Here is a 26,536-nt window from a genome sequence, read left to right on the forward strand (position 1 = left end):
GAGCTAATTTTAAATACTTAAGGCAGATTTCTTGTAAATTATTATGACTAATAGGGAGATAGCTGTAGTTAAAACTACTTTTAGATTATTAGTATCTGCTGTAAGAGGGGAGATTTTATTCTTAAATATTATTTGTGCACATTCTGTAGTATTTTTCATCCCAGAAAGAACTTTGTTGTAATTCTAGACACAGAGGGGCAGATTTAGATCTTGAAAATTACTTGTGGTACTTACTGAATGCTTGCAGTATGACTTAGGGCCATCCGCTGTAAATATTTGAAGCCTCGGAGTTCCCGTGGTGGCGCAGTGGTTAACGAATCCGACTAGGAACCATGAGGTTGCGGGTTCGGTCCCTGCCCTTGCTCAGTGGGTTAAGGACCTGGTGTTGCCGTGAGCTGTGGTGTAGGTTGTAGATGTGGCTCGGGTCCCGCGTTGCTGTGGCTCTGGCGTAGGCTGACGGCTGCAGCTCCAATTTGACCCCTAGCCAGGGAACCTCCATATGCTGCGAGAGCGGCCCAAAAAATGGCAAAAAAAAAAAAAAGTATTTGAAGCCACAAAATTTCCCTTTGTTTCTCATGTCACCTACTTTTGTTTAATTGGGATTTGATAAGTTATTTTACAAAGTAGTTTCTAGTATGTTAAGATTATCCTTTTCTCCTGGTATGTGTATGATAAATTTCAGTAGAAGCTAGTTCCTAGTACACAAAGTAAACCATCCTTTAATCTACTTTGTACCCTGCCAAAAAATTCCAAATAAAGCATAATGTATATATTTTCCACTAAGCCAGAAATTCTCAATCTGTATTTAAGAGTTTGTGTTTTGTATGCTGTTCCAAGAGGGTCTGATAATCCTGGGATTAAAGAAACATAAGATTTATGTTTGCTGTGGAGAAACATGATTATCCCAGCCACTATGAATCACTCTGGAAACACCCCATCTCTTTTTCCCAGTTACTCAGATCATTCCATCAAGTTCAATTTGGTTTAACAAACATGAAACACCTTTCATAATCTCCAAAAGCTTACAGTGATAGAGAAAAGTCAGATGTATAAACAATCATAATACAGTGTGATAAGTACAATGTAAGATTTAAAAGAAGGAGTGGGGAGTTCCCATCATGGCTCAGTGGTTAACGAATCCGACTAGGAACCATGAGGTTGCAGGTTCGATCCCTGGCCTTGCTCAGTGGGTTAAGAATCCGGCATTGCCGTGAGCTGTGGAGTAGATCGCAGATGTGGCTGGGATCCCAAGTAGCTGTGGTGCTGGCGCCTACAGCTCCGATTAGACACCTAGCCTGGGAACCTCCATATGACACAGGAGCAGCCCTAGAAAAGGCAAAAAGATAAATAAATAAAAATAAAAGAAGGAGTGGTTAACTTTGGCATTGGATGGACTTCAAGAACACCTTATACAAGTCATATTTGAGCTGAGTGAAGGATGACGAAGTCCACCAGAACTCAGTATGAAAAGACGGTCCTGGAGAAAGGAGAGCAGTGCAGAGCCCTGATGATAGGTCATTTTAGCTGATTAGCCTAGTGTGAAGCACTGTAAGGAGAGGAGTGCAGCAGAGGTGGTGTGGGCCAGATCACTAGGGGCCATGATGAACATGAAACGTGTGCATGGTGAGGAGCCAGGGCAAGGTTTTCAGCAGAGGGGTAGTGTGGTCTTTCTGAAACAAAGCTGGATCATTTTGTGATCATGTTGGGATGTATGGGAGAGTGAAATTTGTGAAATACATCTCAAATCTCATGTTGAGATGTATGGAGGCAGCTAGAAGGCCGAATTGAGGCAGTAGCACATTCATCTAGGGTGTGTATGTTTGAGAGGTATGTAGGGGAATTGACAGGACTTAATTTCATAATTAAATGAAAGGGTGCAAGGCTTTAATTTAGAAAAATGTTAGCTATATTTTTAGTATTGTTGACATTTAAGATCATTTAAGCATTAGATTGGCTCAGGAAAGACTTAACAGGTAACTTGTAAATGTGGAAAGAAAAAAATATTAAATACATTTTTAATGAAGGTAACATTTTATAAGCATGAAATAAATCATTGGCTAAAATGTCATAGGTCTGCTATTTGAATTTAGATTTGCAAGATTGATTTGCAGTAATTTTTGTATAATAGTGGTTTCAATAGATAAGAAATTTTAAAACTACCACAGCTATAGCATCTTCGAAATGGAATATTCTACAGCTTTTTAAATCATAGTTATATTTTCTATTATTCTGTGCTTGAGCTTTTATTGTAAAACATCTGTCTGTCTGCATACAAGCAATGGCTGAATTCCTGGATCAAAGATTTTAGAGGGAATTTAGCAATATTCTTCATCACATAATCTGCTCATTAGAGCAAGCCTGGCCCACTCTGCTGGTGATAGAAAATGGTATTTTCAGGTCATCTGAGGGCTCACTTTCTATTAAGATGTTTAATCCTTACTACTAAATAAAAGTTATTTATAAACATGGTGTCTTAATTCTTTTCACAAGCACTTATCCAGAATCAGGGATTCCTCCTTTTTTGTCACCATGTAATAAAATTACTCAACCATATTGGTTTTATGATAAATAAATGCACTTTTCTGAAAAGCCTTACACTCATCAGGAAGCATTTATTGAATGTCTATTTGTAGAACGCAATTCTGACCATCCTGAGGAAAAAAAAACTTCTCAAGGGCAATGTTATAATCCAGCTGCAGAGACAGTATAGACCTGTGAACTAAAAAGTATTCAATGATAAACATTTGGATAAACATTGAGGGAATGCAGGGAAAAGGAACTATCAGAAGAGAAAAAATTTCCTAGAAGTAAGTTTTAAACAGCACTTAGAGAAAATTTTTTTTAATCAAGATATTTTCACTTCAGATATATAATTATTATTTGAAATGAGGTTCCAGTAGGCTCTTTCTTCACAGAGAATATCTCCTTAACATCAAGATCAGAAAAGCCTTTTTATTTTTTCTTTTTTGTCTTTAGAGCCGCACCTGAGGCATGTGGAAGTTCCTAGGCTAGGGGTCGAATCAGAGCTACAGCTGCTGGCCTACGCCACAGCCACAGCAACACCGGATATGAGCTGTGTCTGCAACCTGCACCACAGTTCACAGCAACGCTGGATCCTTAACCCACTGAGCAAGGCCGGAGATCAAACCCATGTCCTCATGGATCCTAGTCGAGTTTGTTACTGCTGAGCCACAACAGGGGCTCCAGAAAAAGGCCTTTTTAATCACTTCTTCCATTAAGTCATTTTGGAGAAGAACTAGGGCCAAAGTAGGGATCTTAATCTGGCAGCTGTATGTTCCATGTGGGTAAATTGTCATGGAGCCCAGAGTTTCCACATGGGCCCTTAAACTTTTCTTGTGCCATTAATCCCTTTGGCAGTCTGGTCAAGCACAAGAATCTCTCCTCAAAATAATGTTTTAAAGTTAGTACTATGCCTATTATATAGCAATTAAAAGTTGTGATACCTTTATGGTTTTTGTTTTTTTTTAACACGTTGTATAATACTGTCTAGGACAGGAATAACTACCATACTATGTAGTGTTGAAGGGAAATGATACTGCAACTACATAACATGACTTGTGTCTGATTTCTTTTGGTGGTAAGCCCACAGATATTGTTGATACTGCTGTGGTTTATGGCCTATACTGATAACTGAAAGAACTGGTAGGTTTCAAGTAGTGATTAGTTAAAATGAAGGTGTAATTTTTTGTGGGTCCTTTGATTTCTTTTCATGGGTCACTTGGGGGTCCTAAGACCCCTAGTTAGGAAACTCTGTAGTTTAGCAATTACTAAGAAGCCCCAGGAAGTAAAGGAATGAACAGGGTGGTTCACCTTACCAAATAATCTAATTTTATCTTGTTTTATCTATCAGAATTTCACATAAGATTTCATTTGAAATAGAAATGGTTTCTGGGGCTAAATGTGTAATTTTGAAAACAATTGTAAACAAAAAAATATTGATTCTTTATCTTACTTTTTAACTTAAAACTTAACTTCCTTTATAAACATTCTCAGCATGTTAGTGTACCATCAAGTTTATAACCCCGAAAATAGAGATTTAGAAGTCAACAGGAAATAGTGGAAGGCGTGGAACACCAATAAGACTGCCCAGCAATAATCCGTGTGAGTGTAGCCTGAGATGAACAGGCTAAGGAGTAGTGAAGAAGAAGCAAAGCCCCGGAAAGAAGACAGAGAAGGAGCTGTCAGAGAGGTAGGAGAAGAACATTTCCGTAACATTAAAGAAGCAAAGGATGTCAGTACTGTGGAGATGTCATAGACGATGACCAAAAAGAATCCAGCAAACTTAAGCAGGAGGTGAGTGACCTTTCCTATGGCATTTTCAGCAGAGTGAGGTGGGCAGATGCCAGAATGAAATGGCCTGAAGAGTGAATAAGAGATGAGGTGAAGACAGTGTGGTATAGACCGGTGCTTTTCAAATGAATGTGGTGAAACAGTATCTGTAGTTTCCAATCTGTTGAAAACTGACCGCAGTCCTGCCATGCATGTCTGGCGTGCCACTTACACCATATGTTAGGTACCCTAAGAACTGGATGACAGCCAAACTGATCTAGACTCTCTCAAGACAGGTCCACTGATGACAGGCTTGAATGTCATGGCCATGTCACATTGCTATTCAAATTTCTAAATGCTTATTCTTAATTCTGTATTGTAGTCTAGGTGCAGACTATTCTTTCAAAAAGCTTACCTGTCAAGGAAGAGAAAGAATAGCCCCTACTCTATGGGGCTGACTTGTAGGATTGAGAGAAGGTTTCTGCCAATATTATTTCTTGCAACTTCCTCCTCTGAATATCTCCCGATGTTCTTCATGCTTCACATTCTTTTCAGCCCCAACTTTGGAGCTCTAATACCTAAAATAGTTCCCTGATACATAGAAAGCATTTAAATTAAAAGATTATTAAGTGAAAATTCATGTGAACTGTGGAAGATCTAAGTGGTCCTGTGTTTCCAGATTTTACATTTAATCTCTGGATATTTATTTTGCCTGTGGTCAGGGAATTGTCAGGGAGACGATAATTTTCACAGTTTTTGAGTGCGTTCAATCACTACCCCCTGTTTTCAAAGAGGACATCACTTACTCTTACTTAGTAGGACCTGTGCTTTGAGGGGTTTTGTTTGTTTTTTCAAAATTGGGAGTGAATATATCTCTTGCTTTGCCTCCTCTCCCCTCTTGGAGGACAGTTATTAACAAAATACTGGTCAGATTTGGGTCTGTATCATGACCACAGAATAAAGAGAACTGAATTGACTGGCACAGAGCTCAAACCCAAGAGAATAATTTAACAGAAAGGACTTTGGTTTTCCACAAAACTCTTTACTTTCCTCTTTCTCTAAAGGGAGTGATTTTCAAATCTCCTCATATTTTTCTCATCTACAGCATTGCCCATAGCCCACACAGAGGAACTCAAATTTGTACCTGGAAAAATGAGAATTCTAATCTAAAATGTGGGCGATATGAATAGGAACCAAAGAAAAGTGGACAATTTCTGTCATTCAGGCAGCAGACCTTTACTGAATGCTTAATATGTGCCAGACACATATGTGCCAGGTATGTAATTTCCCCCTAGGGAGGCTTAAAACTCAGTGCTAATTGCTGTAGCAGGCTAGACATGGGTCTTTAAGTACTCACTCTGTGGTAGTTGGAAGGCTTGTTTCCTGTGGTAGCTGGAAGGCCTTCCACAGTGTGGATCACTTATGCCATTCAAGTATATCCTGTAATAGGTTGTTAACCTTAGACATTGTCTAGCAAGTTTAAGGAAGAAGCAGGAAAATCCCAGCTGTGTATGTGTATTTGGTTTTGGGAGTAGGGTAGAGAGGGTGATAATTAAATGGGAAGTTTTAGTACCTTCTGAAAATAAGTGGTACTTGAATTTATAGCTTAATCAGTAAGAGTTATTAATGGCTTTTTGCCCAATTCTGGGGTGAGGAGAACCTTAACTCAGTTGTAAATTTTATTCTTCATCTGGTCCTTAATATAAAGTACCCAATCTGTAGGAAAATCTATTGCCACATTAGACCCAATGACTGCTGAAGGATGTGGCTGCCATGTACTTGTTCATTCACTTATTCATTCATTCAAAAACAATTTACTAAATACATTCTATGTTTAAAAATCTTTAACTTCCCTAAAAGAGCTTGGCTGAGAAGGGAAGAGAAGAAATATGTCAAGAGTTGTAACACAAGGTGGAAAGAATTTGGTGCTGTGCTTAGATAATACGTTATTAATTCCATTAACCTGGCTGTAAAAATAGCCCAAGGCCATTCAGAAATACCACATGAATGGAGGGAAAGTCTGCTTGTTTTTCACAAAGTCAAATTGTCGATCCCCTTTATGTCAGATGATCAAGCTAGAGAAGTTTGGGGAATATTAAATAAATAATATCACCTTGGCATAAAAGACTATGTCAAAATTAGAAGTGTTTTTTTAACCATATTGATTTCTCCTATGTTACATGATTGATTCTTAAAGCACTTTCTATAAATGCACATCATACCACAAAAGATACATCTATTCTGGCAGGCAAAATTGCATAGTGGAAAAGCCTGGCTTTTGCAGTCATGTGTCATCAGAATGCCCATAGTTACTTTCTGTTAGATGCATGACCATAGGAAAATATTAACTTTTGGGGGCCTCAGAGTCCTAATCTGAAAAATAGGAATAGTACCATTCTCTAGAGTTGTTGGATAATCGGTAATATTGAAAATAGCTAATATGTATTGAGCATTTACTTTGGGTACTTCATGTAGATTATCTCATAGATCATCCCCCCAAACAAGTCTGATAGTGGTGCTACTACTTCTCTATTTACAAATTAGAAACTGTAGCCTGTAGAACTGTTGCCCAAGGTTATCTGTCAAAGAAAGCAGTAGAGACAAGATTCAAACCCAGACAGTCTCGACTTCAGACTTGTCATTCTTTATTTTCCTTTTTAAGCAGCTTTATTGATATATAATCCATATGTCTTACAATTTACCCACTTAAAGTGTAAACTTCAGTGGTTTTTAGTATGTTCACAGTTATTTATGTAGCCATCACCACAATCTAATTTTAAAATATTTTCATCCCTTCCCAAAAGAAATTTCATACCCATTAACATGTACTCTACCCCCAATCCCCTCCTCCCAGCCCTAGGTAGCCACGGATCTACTTTGTATTTCTATAGATGTACCTATTCTAAACATTTTATGTAAAAAGAATCATAAAATATATGGTTTTTATGATTGGCTTCTTTCACTTAGCAAAATAGTCTAAAAATTGATCCATGTTGCTGTGTAAATCAGAAAATCATTCCTCTTTATTGCTAAATAAAGTGGTATGGATATACCACTTTTGTTTATTCATTCATCAACTTTTGGGTTGTTTCCTCTTTTAGGTTTTTTCTGCTTTTTGGCTATCATGAATATTTGGGGCTATGAACATTTTTGTACAAGATTTTTTGAGTGCAGATGTAGACTTTCATTTCTCTTGATTATATATCTAGCAGTCATATGCTAGGTCACATGATATTACTATTTAAGGATATTCTTTTTTTTTAATTGTGAAAAGTTTCAAAAGTTGAAAGAATAGTACAGAGTACCTGAATACCCTCCATTTAGATTAAATAATTGTTAATATTTTACTAGTTTTACAGCCCTGCTTCTTCCCACCCTCCCTCTGATTTCATTTTTTTAGGGTCAGCCCTCAACTACTACTTTGTATTCATACCCAATTAAATGACTGAAAATAGATGAAGTACTTAGTATAATGCCTAGCTGATAATAGCTACTCAATAAGTGTAAATTTCCTCCTTTCCTCTTTTTCTCCATACTTAGAAACTTTATGTAGGCTCGGGGGCTACAAGCTCTACATCAAGATGAGAGAAGGAAGATCCAAATAAAGATTTACGGACCTTACTGTCTGCAGTATTCCTGGACCAAAGTCGGTGAAACTAGGAAGGTGGGCATCCAAACTGGTAATCCAACTGTCCAATCTGTGGTTGATTTTATTAGAGTGATGAATTCTATGAATAGTTAAATTAACAGAAAACAAAACAGATAATTCAAACTATCATAACTTATTTTTTAAGGTAGCAGGAACTTCAGCTCAAGGAAGCCTATTCTACAGCAAAATAAGAAATCTTATTTACTGGGAGTTCCTACTGTGGTGAAGTGGGTTAAGAATCCAAACACAGTGGCTTGGGTCGCTGCAGAGGTGCAGGTTCAATCCCCAGCCGGTACAGTGGTCTAAGGAGCCAGTGTTGCTGCAGCTGTGACTCAGATTCAGTCCCTGGCTGGGGAACCCTCTGTGAGCAGCAAGTGAGGCCATTAAAAAAAAAAAGAAAAAAAATCCTATTAACTAATGCAGGCTTTTTCACATCCCCACATTTTGCGTGTGGACATGAGGAAGGAGCTGTGAGAGAAAACAGACCAAAGCTGAAGTTTTACCAGAAGTGCCAACAGGAAAGGTTAGTTTCTTTCTGGACAGTGACATGGAATAGGTGAAAAGTAGGGCACCACATGACCCTACTTATTGTTTTATCTTGAAGAATCAATCACAACATTGGATCCTAGGAGACTCAAGAACAATTTTCACTCCACTGAAATCCACATGCTTCCCAAGAAGCTGTTAGACTTACTGGAATTTTTATGAATTCCAGACCTGCCATCCATGCTCTTCAGACATCAGACCCTTAGCCACCACTTTTTATCCAGAGCTAGTCCTGCAGCAGTGATTTCTCTCTCACTGCTGAGATAAATCCAGGGAGATTATGACTACTCTTGGTCTTGTGGACACCCAGGTCTGCTGCCCAAGTCTTGAAGAGCCAGGACCTGAGATTCTGAGCCATGGCTGTGCATCAGGGAGAGACCATCATCACACCTAACAAAATTAATGACTTCTTCATACAGTCTGATACCTGATCTATGTTAAAATTTTCCCAGTTTCTCCCCAAATGTCATTTACAGCTCGTATGTTCAAACCATGATCCAACAAAGTCTACATGTTGCTTTTGGTCTTATTCTTCATAAGTCTCCTGTAATCTAGAATATTCTCCAACACTTTCTTTTTCTTTTTTGGCCATGCTTACAGCATGCAGAAGTTCCCAGGCTAGGAATCAAACCCACGCCACAGCTGCCACCTGAGCTGCAGCAGTGACAATACAAGATCCTTAACCCTTTGATCCACCAGGGAAATCCACTTTTTTTTTTTAATGCCATTGACTTGTTGAAGAAACTCAGTGTGACCTGGAGAATATCCTACCTTCTTACTTTGTCTGATGGTTTCTTTGGAATGTTATTTCCCTTGTTCCTCTATTCCTCAGCATTGCTCTGCATGTACTGCTATATAAGTACCATGCGCTTGCCAGTTGTGCCTCTTGAGCTCCAACTATTCCTTGTAAGCTGGTAGTTGGATATATAAGGTGGTTAGATTCAGGCTAAACATTTTTGGCAAGAATACTTCATAGGTGATGCTGTGTCCTTTGTACTCCATCAGGTCAGGTGTGCACAATATCTGGTTGTCCCACAACACTGAGGGCAAGGCTGATCAGTGCAGCCAGATGATCCAGTGTGATCATTCTCATTACAAAGCTGTGTTTCTGCTATGACCAGTTAAGTGACTTCTTGGGGTAATACTTTGGTCCTTCTAGTTATTGCTGCCATGTGCCATGCCAAGTCCTAAAAGATTAAAGGGAAACAATAAATTAAAAATTATCTTTGCTCTTCTAGTTTGAATCAGTGGATTGAAACAAAGTATGTTCTCTGATCACAATGGAGTGGAATTAGAAATCAGTAATGGAAAGAAACTTAGGAAATTCACAAATATGTGGAAATTAAAACCAAGGTTGTGGAGTTCCTGTTGTAGCTTCGTGGAAATGAATCTGACTAGTAAGCATGAGGATGCAGGTTCGATCCCTGGCCTTGCTCAGTGGGTTAGGGATATGGCATTGCCGTAAGCTGGGGTGTGGGTCACAGACTCAGCTTGAATCTGGGCTGTGGCTGTGACCAGTGGCTACAGCTCCAATTCAGCCCCTAGCCTGGGAACCTCCATATGTGGCGGGTGTGGCCCTAAAAAAGACAAAAAGAAAGGAGAAAAAAAAACCCCAAAGATTTAATAATTGGTTCTTTACAAAAGAAAAAAAGGTATTTCCTAACCCAGCTTCATGATTATACCCGCTCCTTCAAACTTACTACGCCGACTATTCCTCAAATGCCTCGTGCTGCATCCTGTCACAGGGATTTTACATCCACTGTTCCCATTGCCTTGAATGCTTGTCCAACTTTCTTGCTCACCTGGCTCCTACCTTTCACTCAGATCTCAAGCCCGATATTATTTCCTTAGAGAGACCTTCCATGAACCCCTAGCCTAGGACTGTCCAGCAACTTGTGTCTTTCCTTTTTATCACATTATGTATTTACAATTTTGTGTGTGATCAGTGGGTTAATGTGAATTAAGTAAATCTCCCCCAGTAGATTGCTACCTCCCTGAAGGGTGGAACTGGGCCTCTTTTGCTCACCATTTTCTCTCTTGTGCCTAGCACAGTAGCTGATATGTAGTAGGAGTTCAATATATACCTGATCATTCAGATATACAGAATAAAATCTTATGTAAATGTTTACTACAATTTTATGATTAAAAATAAAAGAATCAATATATGGGTTAAATTACTAAAAATTTACACAGTGAAATATGTAGCCATTAACAAAATCAACTTTCTGGGAGTTCCTGTTGTGGCTCAGCAGAAACGAACCTGACTAGTATCCATGAGGATGTGGGTTCAATCCCTGGCCTTGCTCATTGGGCTAAAGATCCAGTATTGTCAAGAGCTGGTGTGTAGGTTGCAGACACAGCTTGGACCCCACGTTGCTGTGGCTGTGGCATAGACTGGCAGCTGTAGCTCCAATTCGACCCCTAGCCTGGGAATGTCCATATGCCATAGGTGCTGCCCTTATAAAAAAAGAAAAAAAAGAAAAAAAAAGAAATCATGTTTCTGAGTAATATGTAATGATACTAGGCAACTTTAATTACATAATGTTAAGTTAAAAAATGAATGCAGGGAGTTCCTGTTGTGGCTGAGAATTAAGAATCTGCCTGGTGTCCATGAGGATGTGGGTTTGATCCCTGGCCTTGCTTTAGTGGGTTAAAGGATTTGGCATTGCTGTGAGCTATGGTGTAGGCTGGCAGCTGCAGCTCCTATTGGACCCCTAACCTGGAAACTTCTATATGCTGTAAGTGCATCCATAAAAAAGCAAAAAAAAAGGATGTGGAGGAGTTCTCTGGTGCAGCAGGTTAAGGATCCAGTGTTGTCACTGCAACAGCTTGAGTTGCTACAATCGCCTGGCATCTGTTCCTGGCCCGGGTATTTGTATATGCTGTAGGCGCAGCCCAAAAAAAAGGAAAAGAAAAGAATGTGGAAAGAGTTCTATTTATTTATCATTCCCACATATTTTTGAAAGTAGAGTTATTCAGTGAAGTCGTTTCTTGTTTTTCACTTAATATTTATGGAAGTATATACTATATAGCTTTATGGAAATATATATCTGTAAAAGGTATATATGCAGAGAAAAAAGTTAAAGACATTTTTATTGGTGATTTATTTATTTTAGAATCTCCTGCTTTATTAAAAAATTTTTTCTCATGTTTCATTTTATTTATTTTATTTTATTTTATTTTATTTTATTTTATTTTATTATTTTTGTCTTTTTAAGGCCATACCCATGGCATATGGAGGTTCCCAGGCTAGGGGTCCAATCAGAGCTGTAGCCACCAACCTACGCCAGAACCACAGCAACGCAGGGTCCAAGCCGCGTCTGCATCCTACACCACAGCTCACAGCAATGCCGGATCCTTAACCTGCTGAGCGAGGCCAGGGATCAAACCCACATCCTCATGGGTGCTAGTCAGGTTCGTCAACTGCTGAGCCACAATGGGAACGCCTAAAAAATTTTTATTATAGTTTATTTACAATGTTCTGTCAATTTCTGCTGTACATCAAAGTGATCCAGTCATGCATACACACACACACACACACACACACACACATACACACATTATTTTTCTCAAATTATCCCCCGTCATGTTCCATCACAAGTGACCATAGTTCCCTGTGCTATACAGCAGGATCTCATTACTTATTCACTCCAAATGCAATAGTTTGCATCTACCAACCCCAAACTCCCAGTCCAGTCTGTCCCACTCCCTCCCCTTGCCCCTTGGCAAACACAAGTCTGTTCTCCATGTCTATGGATTTCTTTCTTTTCTGTAGCTAAGTTCATTTGTGCTGTATATTAGATTCCAGATATAAGTGATATCATATGATATTTGTCTTTTTCTTTCTGACTTACTTCACTTAGTATAAGAGTCTCTAGTTCAATCCATGTTTGCTGAAGATGGCATTATTTTGTTCTTTTTTATGGTTGAGTACTATTCCAGTGTGTATATATACCACATCTTCTTAATCCACTTATCTGTTAATGGACATTATGTTGTTTCCATGTCTTGGCTATTGTGAATAGTGCTGCAGTGAATATAGGGGTGCATGTATCTTTTTCAATGAAAGTTTTGTCCAGATATATGTCCAGGAGTGAGATTGCTGCATTATATGGTAGTTCTATATTTAGTTTTCTGAGGTACCTCCAGACTGTTTTCCATAGTGGTTGTACCAATTTACATTCCCACCAACAGTGAAGGAGGGTACCCTTTTCTCAACATCCTCTCCAGCATTTGTTATTTATTTTGATAGACAGGATTTTAGAGGAATTTATTTCTTCTCCAGACTTCTGTATTTTCCAAATATCTTTATAATAAACACAATTTTATAATTAGGAGGCAGCTATAATTAAGAACATGGACTTTGGGGGAGTTCCCATTGTTGGCTCAGTGGATTAAGAACCCGACGCAGTGTCTGTGAGGATGTGGATTCCCTCAGTGGGTTAAGGATCTGGCATTGCCACAAGCTGTGGTGTTGGATGCGGCTCGGATCCCATGTTGCTGTGGCTGTTGCATAGGCCAGCAGCTGCAGCTCCAATTTGAACTTCCATCTGCCGTGGATGTGGCTGTAAAAAGAAAATTTTTAAAAAGAATATAACATGGGCTTTGATGTTAGCTAGATCTGAGTTCCAATTCTAGTTCTGCATCTGCCACCCAGTAGCTGAGTGACCTGGCAGATTAATTATTTCCCCTCAGAATAAACCTTACCCAGGGAGTGCCTGTAGTGGCTCAGTGGTTAACCAACCTGACTAGTCTCTATGAGGATGCGTTTTCGATCCCTGGCCTGGCTCAGTGGGTTAAGGATCCGGCATTGCTGTGAGCTCTAGTGTAGGTCACAGACATGTCTTGGATCTGGTGTTGCTATGACTGTGGTGGTGCAGGCCGGCAGCTATAGCTCCAATTCAACCCCTAGCCTGGGAACTTCCACATGCAGAAGGTGCAGCCCTAAAAAGACACACACAAGAAAAGAAAAAAATAAATAAAAAAATTAATTCCTGAATCACTTTCTGAAAAGTAAAACCAAAACCCTAATGTTACCAGCCTGAAGAGAAATGAGTGGACTCCTGTAGTGAAGGGCAGCTGCTGCAGGAGAGCTGCTCAGAGCTCTTCACAAGCAGGCAATGATTTAACCAAACTGTTCGAGTTGACCTGTGTCAACAATATAGTGGGCAGCTTTGGAATCTGGATAACCCTCTACTTGATGGGCAGACTTATATAACCTTGGCTTCTCCCTGGCATAAGTTGGCTCCACAACCAGGTTGATCATTTGTAAGCTATCCAAAACTTGTGCATCATGTTCTAGCCAAAAGTGTGTGTAGTTAGGGAGACCAACTTAGTAGCAATTGTTAGGTTTTTTTCTGGTGTAAAGTCTTTGCTGGAATCTAAGCTCTACCACTTACCCAGCTTTATAACTTTGAGCTAAACTTTTTTGGGGAGAGAGGCTTGTTAGGGCTACACCCATGACATATGGAGGTTCCCAGGTTAGGGGTCTAATCAGAGCTACAGCCTCCAGCCTACACCACAGCCACAGCAACTTGGGATCTGAGCCGAGTCTGCGACCTACACCACAGCTCATGGCAATGCCAGATCCTTAACCCACCGAGCCAGGCCAGGGATTAAACCCGCAACCTCATGTTCCCCAGTTGGATTTGTTTCTGCTATGCCACGATGGGAACTCCTTGACTAAAATTTAATCACACATGAGCTTCATTTTCTCACTTGTAGCTGGAGATGATAATTCCTGCTCTAGGGGGAGGCTATGCAGGTGGAAAGAGATGAATATGAAAGCCTAGAACAAAGCCTGAGAACTGGCAGAATCAATGTATTATTTCCCACCTCCCACGGTGACCCAGCCCATGGGACAGAACCAGACCACCATGCCTATATCTGAGCATGGCTACTGCAGTGAGAAATGCAGCCCAATTCTTTCCTGGTGCTTAAGTCCAGCAAACAGGACTGTGTGCCAGATGTTAGAGGCCTTCAGGGAGCCGTTTGATGCAACCCCTGCCTTCAGGAAGCAGCATTCCTAACCAGTCCTTCCACCTATTAGCACAGTTCAAACTCTTATTGGTTTTAAATAGACAATGATCACATATGCTTCTTGAATGATTATACCTCTGAAGTTTCTAAATATAAATTTAAACCATGATAATATCCCCATACATGGAGTCCTTGAATCAGAAGAGCGAATTTCTCCACCAGTCATAGCCTTTCCTCAACTTTTTATTTTGAAAAATTTCAAACAAATTGGAAACAGAAAAGTTACAAGTAGTACAAGGAACACCATATGCGGTTCATTTAGATTTATCAATTGAATTTCACTGCATTTCCTTTCTCTCCTTCTGGTTTTTAATCTTTTATTTTCTTTCAAACTATTTAAGAATTAATTGTAGGGAGTTCCCATTGTGACTCAGCAGTAATGAACCTGACTAGCATCCATGAAGACTCGGGTTCAATCCCTGGCCTCGCTCAGTGGGTTAAGTGGTATTAGCCCACGTGAGGTGTTAACCTCACGGTGTTGCCGTGAGCTGTGGTGTAGGTCACAGACCTGGCTCGGATCCCAAGTTGCTGTGGTTGTGGTGTAGGCCAGCGGCTGCAGCTCCTTTCAACACCTAGCCTGGGAACCTCTGTATGTCTCCTGTTAGGCTCTAAAAAGCACACACACACACACACATACACAAAAGAGTTAATTATTGACACTCTGACACTTCATCCTAAAATACTTCAGCATGTATTTCCTAAGAACAAGACCCATTTCTCCTGTGTAACCAACCATGGAATAAGAATCTCACTCAGGAAATCTAATGTTGACCCACTGCTAGTATCTAATATAGAGTCCATGTTCAAATATTCCCAGTTGTCCCAACAATATCCTTTGTAGATTTTTTTTCTTTTAATCTAGACTTCAAAAAGGAAAAAAAGGAGAAAAAAAATCACACATTAATTATGATGTCTCACCCAGTCACTCTGAAATCCAGACCATCTCCCTTTGGAGCCAGGGCTGTTGTTTTCTTCATTTTTATTTACATCAGTGAGCCTCAAAACTAAATGCAGCAATTTTTCATCTTTTTTTTTTTTCTTTTTGGGTCCACATTTGTGGCACATGGAAGTTCCCAGGCTAGGGGTCTAATCAGAGCTGTAGCCGCCAGCCTACGCCAGAGCCACAGCAACGCCAGATCCAAGCCGCGTCTGCAACCTATACCACAGCTCACAGCCACGCTGGATCCTTAACCCACTGAGCGAGGCCAGGGATCAAACCTGCAACCTCATCGTTCCTAGTCAGATTCGTTTCCGCTGCGCCGCAATGGGAACTCCTCATTTTCATTTTTGATCCACGTACTTTTAAAAAAGGTGTCTTGTACTGAATATAATCCCATTATTTTTCAGTTCTTTGCTTTAACCATATTTCAATAGAATAATGAATGTTAACAGCAGCCACACAGTGACAAGTCTGGGAAGGGAAGGAATCGGGGGGCATTCAGCCTGGAGCATGTTCAAGTCAAAGTAATGACAGAACATCCAGGTGACAACAGGCTGTAGCTGAAGACAGGAACCTCAATCTCTCCCTAGGTGAGGTGAAGAAAGTCACTACAGAGGAGTGAGAGGGGAAGACACAGCGTTGGTAACTTGCTCAGGGGAGACACTGTTCTCTGAGGAGGGCCAGTCTGAACCCTAGAAGACTTCCAGGCCAGAGGAGAAGCAGGAGGGCAGGCTGGAGACCTAGAGCAAGCAGGGGAGGGAGTACCCAAGTGATGAGGGAGAAGCAGTGAATCCCACCCGAGCTGTGTATAGTTTTTAGTTCAAGGTACAAATTAATTTTCAAGACCAGGCCACGAGAGGGGTCCTGGGACCCAGAGCTATGCCGGCTGGAGTCAGATCAGGTAGCCTTCTGGATGGGAGGGGTAGAGGGCAGGCTAGAGGTGCAGAACCCCAGACCTCAGGTCTCCTGAGGCAAGACTCTTTAGGAAAGGAAATTGGAGAAAGGATCCCAAATAATCATCAGGAAGAGAAGTTGCCGAGGTGACCGTGAAGGGACAAGCAGGAGGACAAAAGCCAATTCAGCGGAGATGGCCAGGGAACAAGTGGAAAGAATCTGTGTCCTTGACAACATTGAGCCACTGAATTAACCAACTCCAAAACCACCCCACCTCTGGACTTCTTGTTACATAAAATAATAAATTCTCATACTATTAAAAATAAGAGGCCATCCTCGGCAGAAACGAATTTGACTAGTATCCATGAGGACATAGGTTCAATCCCCAACCTTTCTCAGTGGGTTAAGGATCCGGAGTTGCCATGAACTGTGGTGTAGGTTGTAGACGCAGCTTGGATCTGGTAAGGCTGTGCCTGTGGCCAGTGGCTATAGCTCCGATTCAACCTGTAGCCTGGGAACTTCCATAAGCCTCAGGTGAAGCCCTAAGAAGACCAAAAAAAAAAAAAAAAAAGCCCACCTAACTTGATGAATTAAACTCTGTGACAAGCATATTTGCCATGAAGGAGTTCCCATTGTGGCTCAGCGGTAATGAACCCGACTAGTAATGAGCCTGACTCAGGTTTGATCCCTGGCCTTGCTCAGTGGGTTAAGGATCTGGCATTGCTGTGAGCTGTGATGTAGGTTACAGACGTGGCTCAGATCTGGCGTTGCTGTGGCATAGGCTGGCAGCTACAGCTCGGATTCAACCTCTAGCCTGGAAACTTCCATATGCCGCAAGTACAGCCCTAAAAAAAAGACAAAAAAAAAAAAGAAAATGAAGTTAAAATATCAAATAGGTAAACATAGTCACAATGACTGCAGCAAATCCACTCAGCTTATTAACGTATGATTACCTTGAAAAATTTGCAAAAAACAAGCCTATAAGCCAGTAGTTCAATGACTTTAAAGAATTACTAAGACAGAAAACCAGAAAGGCAGGGAGAAGGCAAATCTGCTTTCTTAAGAGAAAACATACGAACACACATGTATGTACACACGTTCACAACCCGCATATAACACAATATATATGTATATATGTACAAAGCTTGCCCCACATAGGAGACACTGCTGAGTACATCACCCCAGGTGGTGAGAGAAGAGAAAATAGGATAATGACTGCTGAAGGTGAAAAGAGGTTTGAGGTGCTCTTGCTACCTAACAAGGGAATTTTTGCCAGAATACCTAGAATAAATAGAGCTTTCACAATGCACCAGTTCTAATAAGGTTTCAAAGCCGTATGAGTAATAGGGAAGGGGGAAGTGTCGTGACACTGTTCCTATTGTGGGTTTCTCTGCTGCAAACTCTTCTCAGCAGATACTGAATCATCAGGGAGATTATTAAACCCTTTTGGTGTCTAAAATTTACCTACATAGTACTTCAGTTTCCTGGTACAAACCTTACTTTAAAATGGTTTACAGGACCGTGAATGAATTTAACGGGCTATAGTTTGTAAATTTAACCCTAAAAATTTTAAGCTTATTTCCCTCAATTTATTATGAAGATAATTCTGTGCCTGAGTTAAGGAGAGGAAAGGGAGAAACATGTTTTCACCCTTTTCACCTTCAGATTAACAGCATAACCGTTTGAATGAAACCTCCACAGTTCATTTAGAAACTGTAGTATTGACCACTTCTTTCCTGTTCCTCAGATCCTCTCATCTGAAGGGGTGGTGCTGGTGGGGATTCGAACAGCTGCACATTTCCAACATAGTATTCCCTAAATGGTGTCAAATGACTGGGAATGAAGTTTTGGTGACTGGATGATTTATTCACTTAGTCATCGTTGTTCCGTCAGGGGAAACAATAAGAGGCTTTTGTTTGTGTTTCTGTGTGTAGGGTGTGAGGGATGAAGAGAGGAGAATAGCCATATAATGAAACTTTGGTCCTCTTTTTCCCTCTCTCAAAAGAGGTCTTTATCTTCAAGTTACTATAAATATAATCATGAAAATAGAATATATACTTCATGGTGGCCCTTTCTACATTGTTTTTTCATATTTTCCTGGAAAGTTTCTTTTTTTTTTCTAAAGTACTGTGTGAAAATGTTCAAATCATAAAATATTCAAACATTGCAGAAATGACTGTAAAAAATAAGAGTCTCCCTTCACTGCCCTTGCCCAGCCCCCCCACCCCCATTATTTAGTTCTAGCAAAAAGCTTGCTCGCTCTCTCGCTCGATCGCTTTCTTAATTACCCTGGTTTGAGGCAGTTTCATAACAACAGATGGTATATTCAATCAACAGGCAAATTCCAAAGTGTAGACAACGAGGAATCACGGAAACCAAACCTCACTGTGAAGTACAGTCCCAGAAAGTGCCAGGGGAAAAGGTGGCAGAGTGACTGAACACAGACCAGGGCAGCTCCTCTGTGTACAAGGCGCATGGGGCCAGAAACATCTGGGTTTGCTTCTCCCCTGGCCACTAGCTTGCTGGATGTCCTTGAGCAATTTTGTTTCCCAGCAGTAAAGTAGGCATGACAGTAGGAGCCTGAAATGGGATCATGAGAGGGAAACATCTAGCAAGCGCCTGATATACACTAGGTCTTTGGCAAACACTGGTTTTCCTCGCACTTCCAGAGGAACTTTGATGCATCTAAAGCACACACTGGTTTATTTCCGATGAGGTTCTGGGCATGTTCATGGGGAAATTATAATCCTATTTTGTACACTGTTTATAAAAGGTGAAAAAAGGGTGTGCTTTGCTCTCCTGCCAAACTGCCAAACTGCTCAGCAATGTCAGTGCTTTATGGGTTATAGGTTAATTAGCCTTTAATTAAAGGCTAGTGTAGAAAAGATCTGCATCATATTTAAGTTCAGGCAATGTGTGTGGATTCAGGCAAGAGTGTTCAGAGTTATGAAATCCTGACAATCATTATCTCCCAGAACCCTGTGTCATTAAGTGACAGAGTCAAAGATCACTTTGAATAACTGGGGAACACTGATGTAAGAACGTTGGATTTAAAAATATATATGTATATATATATTTGTATAATATTAACATGGCTATTTGGGAATTCATAATTTTTTATTTTCATCACTAAAAAACCAATCAGCAACAACAACAAACTACTCTGTAGTCATCCAGTAGGCAAGCAATAAGATGAAAGCATCTTTCAGAAGATAAAGATTAAGGCTTCTGGAGGGATCCTGGAGCATTTTCTGCAGTCTTTGAAGCCTAGAGTGCCCTCTACTGGTTGCTTTCCAGAAAACCAGGCAGCTAATAGTTTAACAGAGGACTCCGATTTTTTGAGACACTGTAAATACAATCCCTTAGACCTGTAACTTTCCTATTGAGTGGCCTCTTTCTGAAAGCTTATCGTCTGAAAGAGAGAGAGCAATGCCTTTTCTTGATGCCAACTTGATTCTTTAATTAGAAGTGTGTCTGAGATGCCATTTTGATTATGATCAGTTATGTCTGTTGGATCCTAAGTTTTAAAGTAATCAGCATTTCAGAAAAACAATTAAATGGAATAAAGTGGCCCCCAAATATTTAACTGTATTTTACATTTTAAAATTTTTTGTTGTATGCTAGAGAGTTTCTAGAGTACAGTAGTCTCTCTGTACTAGTTTTTCAATTTCCTGTGAACCTATAATTATTTCAAAATGAAAAGTTAGGAAACAAATGTTGTGACTCTACTTTGCAGCTTTAAATAATTAAAATTTTTCTTTGACCTTGTGGAACCGTAATAGAAAGAAAACGCCAAAGACAAAGATGTTAAAGTGTACATCATTTGCAATTTGGATGTTTCTATCCTTTTTTCTTCCCCTGCTCTCCTCTTGCCAGTGGCCTGTAGCCCTTACTGACTGATAGTCCCTGAGGAACCTGCAAGGATCTGGCCAGAGTAGGTATGCTCAGGCTCTTTGGCCATCTGAGCTAACCAGACTTCTAATGCGAACAAGCTTACTGCTTTTCACATGTATGTTTAAAAGCAGAATCCTTATCTTCTAATGCAGTGTTACTCAGAATTCATCCACTTTTCGTTCATCCAGACATTCATTTGTTCCACAGATATCGAGCGCCCTTCTTGTGCTACACCGTCTGTATATCATGAATATGTGTCACTTCTACCAAATAGGGGTCTAAAATTTAATACATTCCTTTTAACATTAAAACTAACCACACACACACACACACACACAGGAAAAAAACTTTTTTTTCCCCTTCCCCAGATTCCTCTCTGTAATAAGTCCATGAATGCCAGAAGGCTGACTCAGGCTGGGACCAGTCCTCCACTTGGCTTGCCTCCTTGTCTCTGCTGGGAGTGTAGGGACTCAGATTTGGACTAGTTTCCATCGCCCTCAGTATTGCCTGGATTGTCCTCCATTGGGTCCTAGAAGAGGGAAGGATGTTTTTCCCCACCCAGTGTTACTACACACAGAGGGCAGAAATCCCCACCACACCCACACCCACATACCCACCCACACACACACTAAAACCCACATTTCCTCAGAGGACTGGCAACAGGAATATCAAGTCTTACATCCATGACCTCAGAAATCTCCAGAACAAAGAAGCCTGTCCTTGATCTGGATTCCTCAGTCACATCCTTGGGTTTTTTTTTTATTTTTATTTTTATTTTTATTTTCCCACTGTACAGCAAGGGGGTCAGGTTATCCTTATATGTATACATTACAATTACATTTTTCCCCCAGCCTTTCTTCTGTTGCAACATGAGTATCTAGACAAAGTTCTCAATGCTATTCAGCAGGATATCCTTGGTTATCTCATTCCACATTAAAGCAGAGAGCAGAGCTTGCTCAGGGTGGAGTAAGATGGGGCTCTGTCTCTTTCCTCCTATCTTTTCTTTGCATCTCTCCCCTCCCAGGTTGGTGGACACAGAGGTTCTTCTGCAGAGCTGTGAGGTTTTCTGAAATACAAATTGAAAGCCACTGATCTATTTAAAAACTTTTACTTTACAAATGAGAAAAATGAGGCCCAGAGGTGTTGTATCCTCCTCTCCTGATTTCAAACCTGAGACCTCCTAATTTCAAACCTCTCGCTCTTTCTGTTGCTTTCTATTGTTTCTTTTCTATCTCTATGAAGATTTATTTATCCTAGGTCCCATTCCCTCCGAGCCCAACCTTAGGTAGTTAATACCTTGAAAAATCAGTCTCATAAACTAATTTATAATTGGATGTTTATGGCCAATAACAGCTTAGTAAATTGTTTCTATCAAGGAGTATCTGTCAAAGTCCCTGGAGGAAACAGATGGCTCATCCCAATTAGGATAATTCAAAGTTGGTTTAATAAAGGTACTATCTGGAGTTCCCGTCCTGGCGCAGTGGTTAACGAATCCGACTAGGAACCATGAGGTTGCGGGTTCGGTCCCTGCCCTTGCTCAGTGGGTTAACGATCCGGCGTTGCCGTGAGCTGTGGTGTAGGTTGCAGACGCGGCTCGGATCCCACGTTGCTGTGGCTCTGGCGTAGGCCGGTGGCTATAGCTCCGATTCGACCCCTAGCCGGGAACCTCCATATGCCGCAGGAGTGGCCCAAGAAATAGCAACAACAACAACAACAAAGACAAAAAGACAAAAATAAATAAATAAATAAATAAATAAGGTACTATCTGTTAGGTTTGCCAAGGGAGGAACACGCAGGGCCAAGTTGGTAAGGCAAGAGAGATTTATCATCAGAGGGGGACAGGCTGAGCTCAAGATGGCACCATTCACGACTGTGAGGAGGCACTAGGCTTATAAAAGATCTGTGGCTGGAGTTCATGGTGGGAACTTGTGGCGGGAACAATGAAGGAGGAGCGGAAGGTCAAGGGAGGCATAGGGGGGTTGAGTCCCTTGACAGAGGGCAGTTAATCCTTGTAGGTGGTTAATCTATGCAGACAGTTGTTTTCCGCAGGCCATTGTTTCTTACTGCCCAACTTGAGCACCCAACATTCTGGGAGAGGGTGTCCACAGCAGGTCTCCAAGGCAAACAGCCACATTTGGGGAGTGGAGGGGTCTGTCTACATCCTCATGGGAACCTATCACTATTTACACAAGTGTGCATAGTATGTAGGCAGAGACTACAAGGGGTGGCAGTCCCAGGGCTTTTCCCACCCTATTCCCAGAAGGATGAAGGGAGGGAGCAGACTCTCCAGGGAGGCAGGAGATTGCCAGAAAAGGAGCTGTGACCTTTGGCCATAGGACCCAAGCAGCCCAGGGTGACCTTTCAGGGTTGAAGTTGAGCAGTTATAACAGCATCCTTACGGTCTTCCTCTGATCCCCACCGGGGAGCCTCACTGGTTGACCCCAACTGGAAGTTAAAGTCCATATGGGTCAGTCCCCCTACAGACCTGACTGAAGAAGGGTTGAGACTGGATCTAGGGGGCAGTGGAAAAGACCCTTTCTGTAAATTGAGGAAATCGAATTCATATGTTATGGCAGGACAAGAAAAATTTAAACAAAATTTTCCTTTGCCTGTTTGTTTGGGCCTCCTGCCTCCCTTTAGCACCTGTTGTGCCTCTGCTTTAACCAGACCTCTTCAGCAGATAACATTCTTTCTTAATCTCATCAAGGGTTAGAATTCCCTAGGAGATAACCTTCCTGCCTTAATCTTGTAAAGCACTTGTCTGTCACATGTAAATCTAGGTTGTGGAAACAATAACCCTTTTTCTCAAAAACTTATATAACTCTATCTTGACCTCTAAAGAGGGAAATAGACCTCAGAGCTTTATGAGAGACTGGCTCCTGGGTTATAATCCTCAGGTTGGCTCAAATAAAAATTTCCGTTTCTTTCTTAGATTAGCTATTGATTAATTTTTTAGTTAACAAAGGTCGCACACAATTTAATAAGGGACTCCTGGAGTCATCTAATGATGACTCATTGTGATATTGTGATTTATAATCAGAATTATAGTTCCGGTCTTGGTCCCTATTTCTAGCACAGAGCTCCAGTTCCCAAAGAGAATTTCCCAAGTGAAGAGAGCGATCAAGGTGTCTTTTATTGTGTTAATGATGACTTTTGAATGCACCTCAGATCGAGGGTGTAGGCCTGGAGAACCAGCCACCTAATTAGAGGTTGGAACTTTCAGTCCCATGCCCTGACCTCCAGGGAGAAGAGAGCTAGAGGTTGATTAGTCACCAATGGCCAGTGATTTAATCAGTCATGTTTGGGTAATGAAGCTTCCATAAAAACCCAAAAGGTTGGGATTTGGAGAGCTTTTAGGTTGGTGAACCAGAATGTTTCCTTCCACATGTGTGCCACCATTGTCCTAGGCCCCACATTCCATGAGGACCGAAGTCCCTTTGATTGGGATCTCCCCGTATGTATATGCATACCAGGCTGAGTGAGGCCAAGGATTGAACCTAAGTCCTCATGGATACTAGTCGGGTTCATTACAGCTGAGCCACAACAGGAACTCCAGTTCTATCTTTTATAAACACTGCTTGATCCTGATGACAAATTGCAGTCATAATGGAGTAGTCACAGTTTCTACAAAAATGGAGTCAGGTAGCCGTTGAGGATCTGGTCTCAATCTCTGCACTAAAGAGAACTTGAACTTTACCGAAATGTATCAGACCCAAGGACACCACCAGCCTTCTTTAGAACCACACGTGCCAGTTGCAACCTTCTAGTCTCAGGGTCTCCCCTGGTAACTGTGCAGCCATTTCGGACCCAGCCAATCCTTACTTAACAAGCACCCTTACTTCTTGCCAGCTCCAATAACAATTCTTGATAAACAACTCATGCAGCTGACTGCAACCTTGCACTGTTTGCCTTTATAGGCCTCCTCCATTTTTTGTCCAGCAGAACAACAATCTAAGTGCTTCTTTTTTTTTTTTAACATAGCATTTTTAATTTCTTTTTTTTTTTTAACGTAGCATTTTTAGTTTCTTTTGTTGTTGTTGTTGTTGTTGTTGCTATTTCTTGGGCCGCTCCCGCGGCATATGGAGGTTCCCAGGCTAGGGGTTGAATCAGAGCTGTAGCCACCGGCCTACGCCAGAGCCACAGCAACGTGGGATCCGAGCCTCGTCTGCAACCTACACCACAGCTCACGGCAATGCCGGATCGTTAACCCACTGAGCAAGGGCAGGGACTGAACCCGCAACCTCATGGTTCCTAGTCGGATTCGCTAACCACTGCGCCACGACGGGAACTCCTAAGTGTTTCTTGAATCTGTCTCCCTGGCTACAGTCCTAACAGACCCCAAATAAACACCATTTCAATCTGCTCTCCGTTTATGAAATTTTGGTTTACACTCCATTTCTCTAACCACCAGCTTGATTGCCACTCAGTTTTAGTCCCTCCCACATCCTACCTGAATGGTGTCATTGCTTCATAACTAGTGTCCTGCCTTTCCCAACTTCCACCTCTCAGGCAGAATTATTTCAGAGATGCAAATCTGACTACTTACTTCTCTATTTAATAAACTTCCAATGACTTACACTCACCTCAATACATTGTGTCAGTGATAAATTATCCTAAAATGTAGTGGCTTAAAGCATCAATAATCATGGAGTTCCTGTTGTGGCTCAGTGGAAATGAACCCAGCTGGTATCCATGAGGATGCAGGTTCAATCCCTGGCCTCGCTCAGTGGGTTAAGGATCCGGTGTTGCCCTGAGCTGTGGTGTAGGTTGCAGACGAAGCTCTGATCTGGTGTTGCTGTGGCTGTGGTGTAGGCTGGTACCTGCAGCTCCAATTCGACCCCTAGCCTGGGAACTTCCATATGCTGCGGGTGGGGTCCTAATAAGCAAAAACAAAAACAAAAAACACTCACAAAAAAACATCGGTAATCACGTATGGTTCTGGAATTTGGAAAGGGCATGGCCAGGGAGTTCTTGCTTTGGAGTCTTTTATGAGCATGCAGTCAGATTTTGGCTGGGGCTGCTGTTATCAGAGGCAAGGATCACTGATAGCTGTTTTAGAAACTGGCTGGTGCACATACCTAGGATAATGTCTGATCTTAAAATGTCCTATAAGATTCTTCATCCTTGTCAGCAGGAACAAGGACCTGCCATGTCCTAGTACATCTCCAAATTTGCTATTTCAGAAGTAAGGAGTAGTTTCTCATTCATTTACTCCTAAAGCCCAGCAGTTAGAGGTATAGACTTTAGTTCATTTATTTTAATTTTCTTGGGAAAGTAAGGGTTAATACCACTTAAAAATAAAATGTTCTTTGGTTAGTGTTACTGAAAAATACAAAATTATCTCTAAAACATGTATATAAAACAGTATATATTAAGCATGTATATTCAGAGCGACATAACATACTTATTACCTCAAGTTTAACGTTTTTGATAACTTAAGTATAGCATACACAATATTTATTTATTTATTTATTTTGCTTTTTAGGGTTACACCCACAGCATATGGAGCTTCCCAGGCTAGGGGTCCAATTGGAGCTACAGCTGCTGGCCTATACCACGAGCTGCTGGATCCTTAACCCACTGATTGAAGCCAGGGATTGAACCCGCAACCTCATGGTTCCTAGTTGGATTCGTTTCCACTGCGCCATGACGGGAACTCCATTTTTGCTTCTTCAAAGTATAGTTGATTTACAATGTTGTACCAACCTGCTGAACATTTAATTTTACTAACGAACTTTAAATATTGTGTATGCTGGAGTTCCCGTCATGGCGCAGTGGAAACGAATCCAACTAGGAACCATGAGGTTGTGGGTTCGATCCCTGGCCTTGCCCAGTGTGTTGGGGATCTGGCATTGCCGTGAGCTGTGGTGTAGGTCGCAGACACAGCTCAGATCCTGTGTTGCTGTGGCTGTGGCATAGGCGGACGGCTACGACTCCAATTTGACCCCTTTCAGGAACCTCCATTTGCCTCGGGAGCGGCCCAAGAAATGGCAAAAAGACCAAAAAAAAAAAAAATTTTGTGCCAATTTCTGCTGTACCACAAAGTGACCCAGCCATACATGTATATACTTTCCTTTTCTTTCTTTTTTTTTTTTTTTGGCCTTTTCTAGGGCTGCTCCCTCAGCTAGGGGTCGAATCGAAGCTGTAGCCGCCAGCCTACACCAGAGCCACAGCAACGCAGGATGCGAGCCGCCTCTGCACCCTACACCACAGCTCATGGCAACGGCAACACTGGATCCCTTAACCCACTGAGCAAGGCCAGGGATCGAACCTGCAACCTCATG

General features: G+C 41.2%; 1 long non-coding RNA gene across 1 annotated transcript in view; it reads left to right on the forward strand.

The window, feature by feature from the left end:
• Positions 1–3,109: 3,109 nt before the first annotated feature.
• Positions 3,110–26,536, forward strand: part of LOC125135300 (uncharacterized) — a 38,806-nt gene continuing 15,379 nt past the window's right edge. The window contains exons 1-2 of the long non-coding RNA XR_007136941.1: positions 3,110–5,566; positions 7,831–7,954. This is a non-coding gene — a long non-coding RNA (uncharacterized LOC125135300). The remainder of the gene's footprint in view (positions 5,567–7,830; positions 7,955–26,536) is intronic.

The sequence above is a fragment of the Phacochoerus africanus genome, chromosome 9 (genome assembly GCF_016906955.1).
Source record: "Phacochoerus africanus isolate WHEZ1 chromosome 9, ROS_Pafr_v1, whole genome shotgun sequence".
In the NCBI taxonomy this organism is placed as follows: Eukaryota; Metazoa; Chordata; class Mammalia; order Artiodactyla; family Suidae; genus Phacochoerus; species Phacochoerus africanus.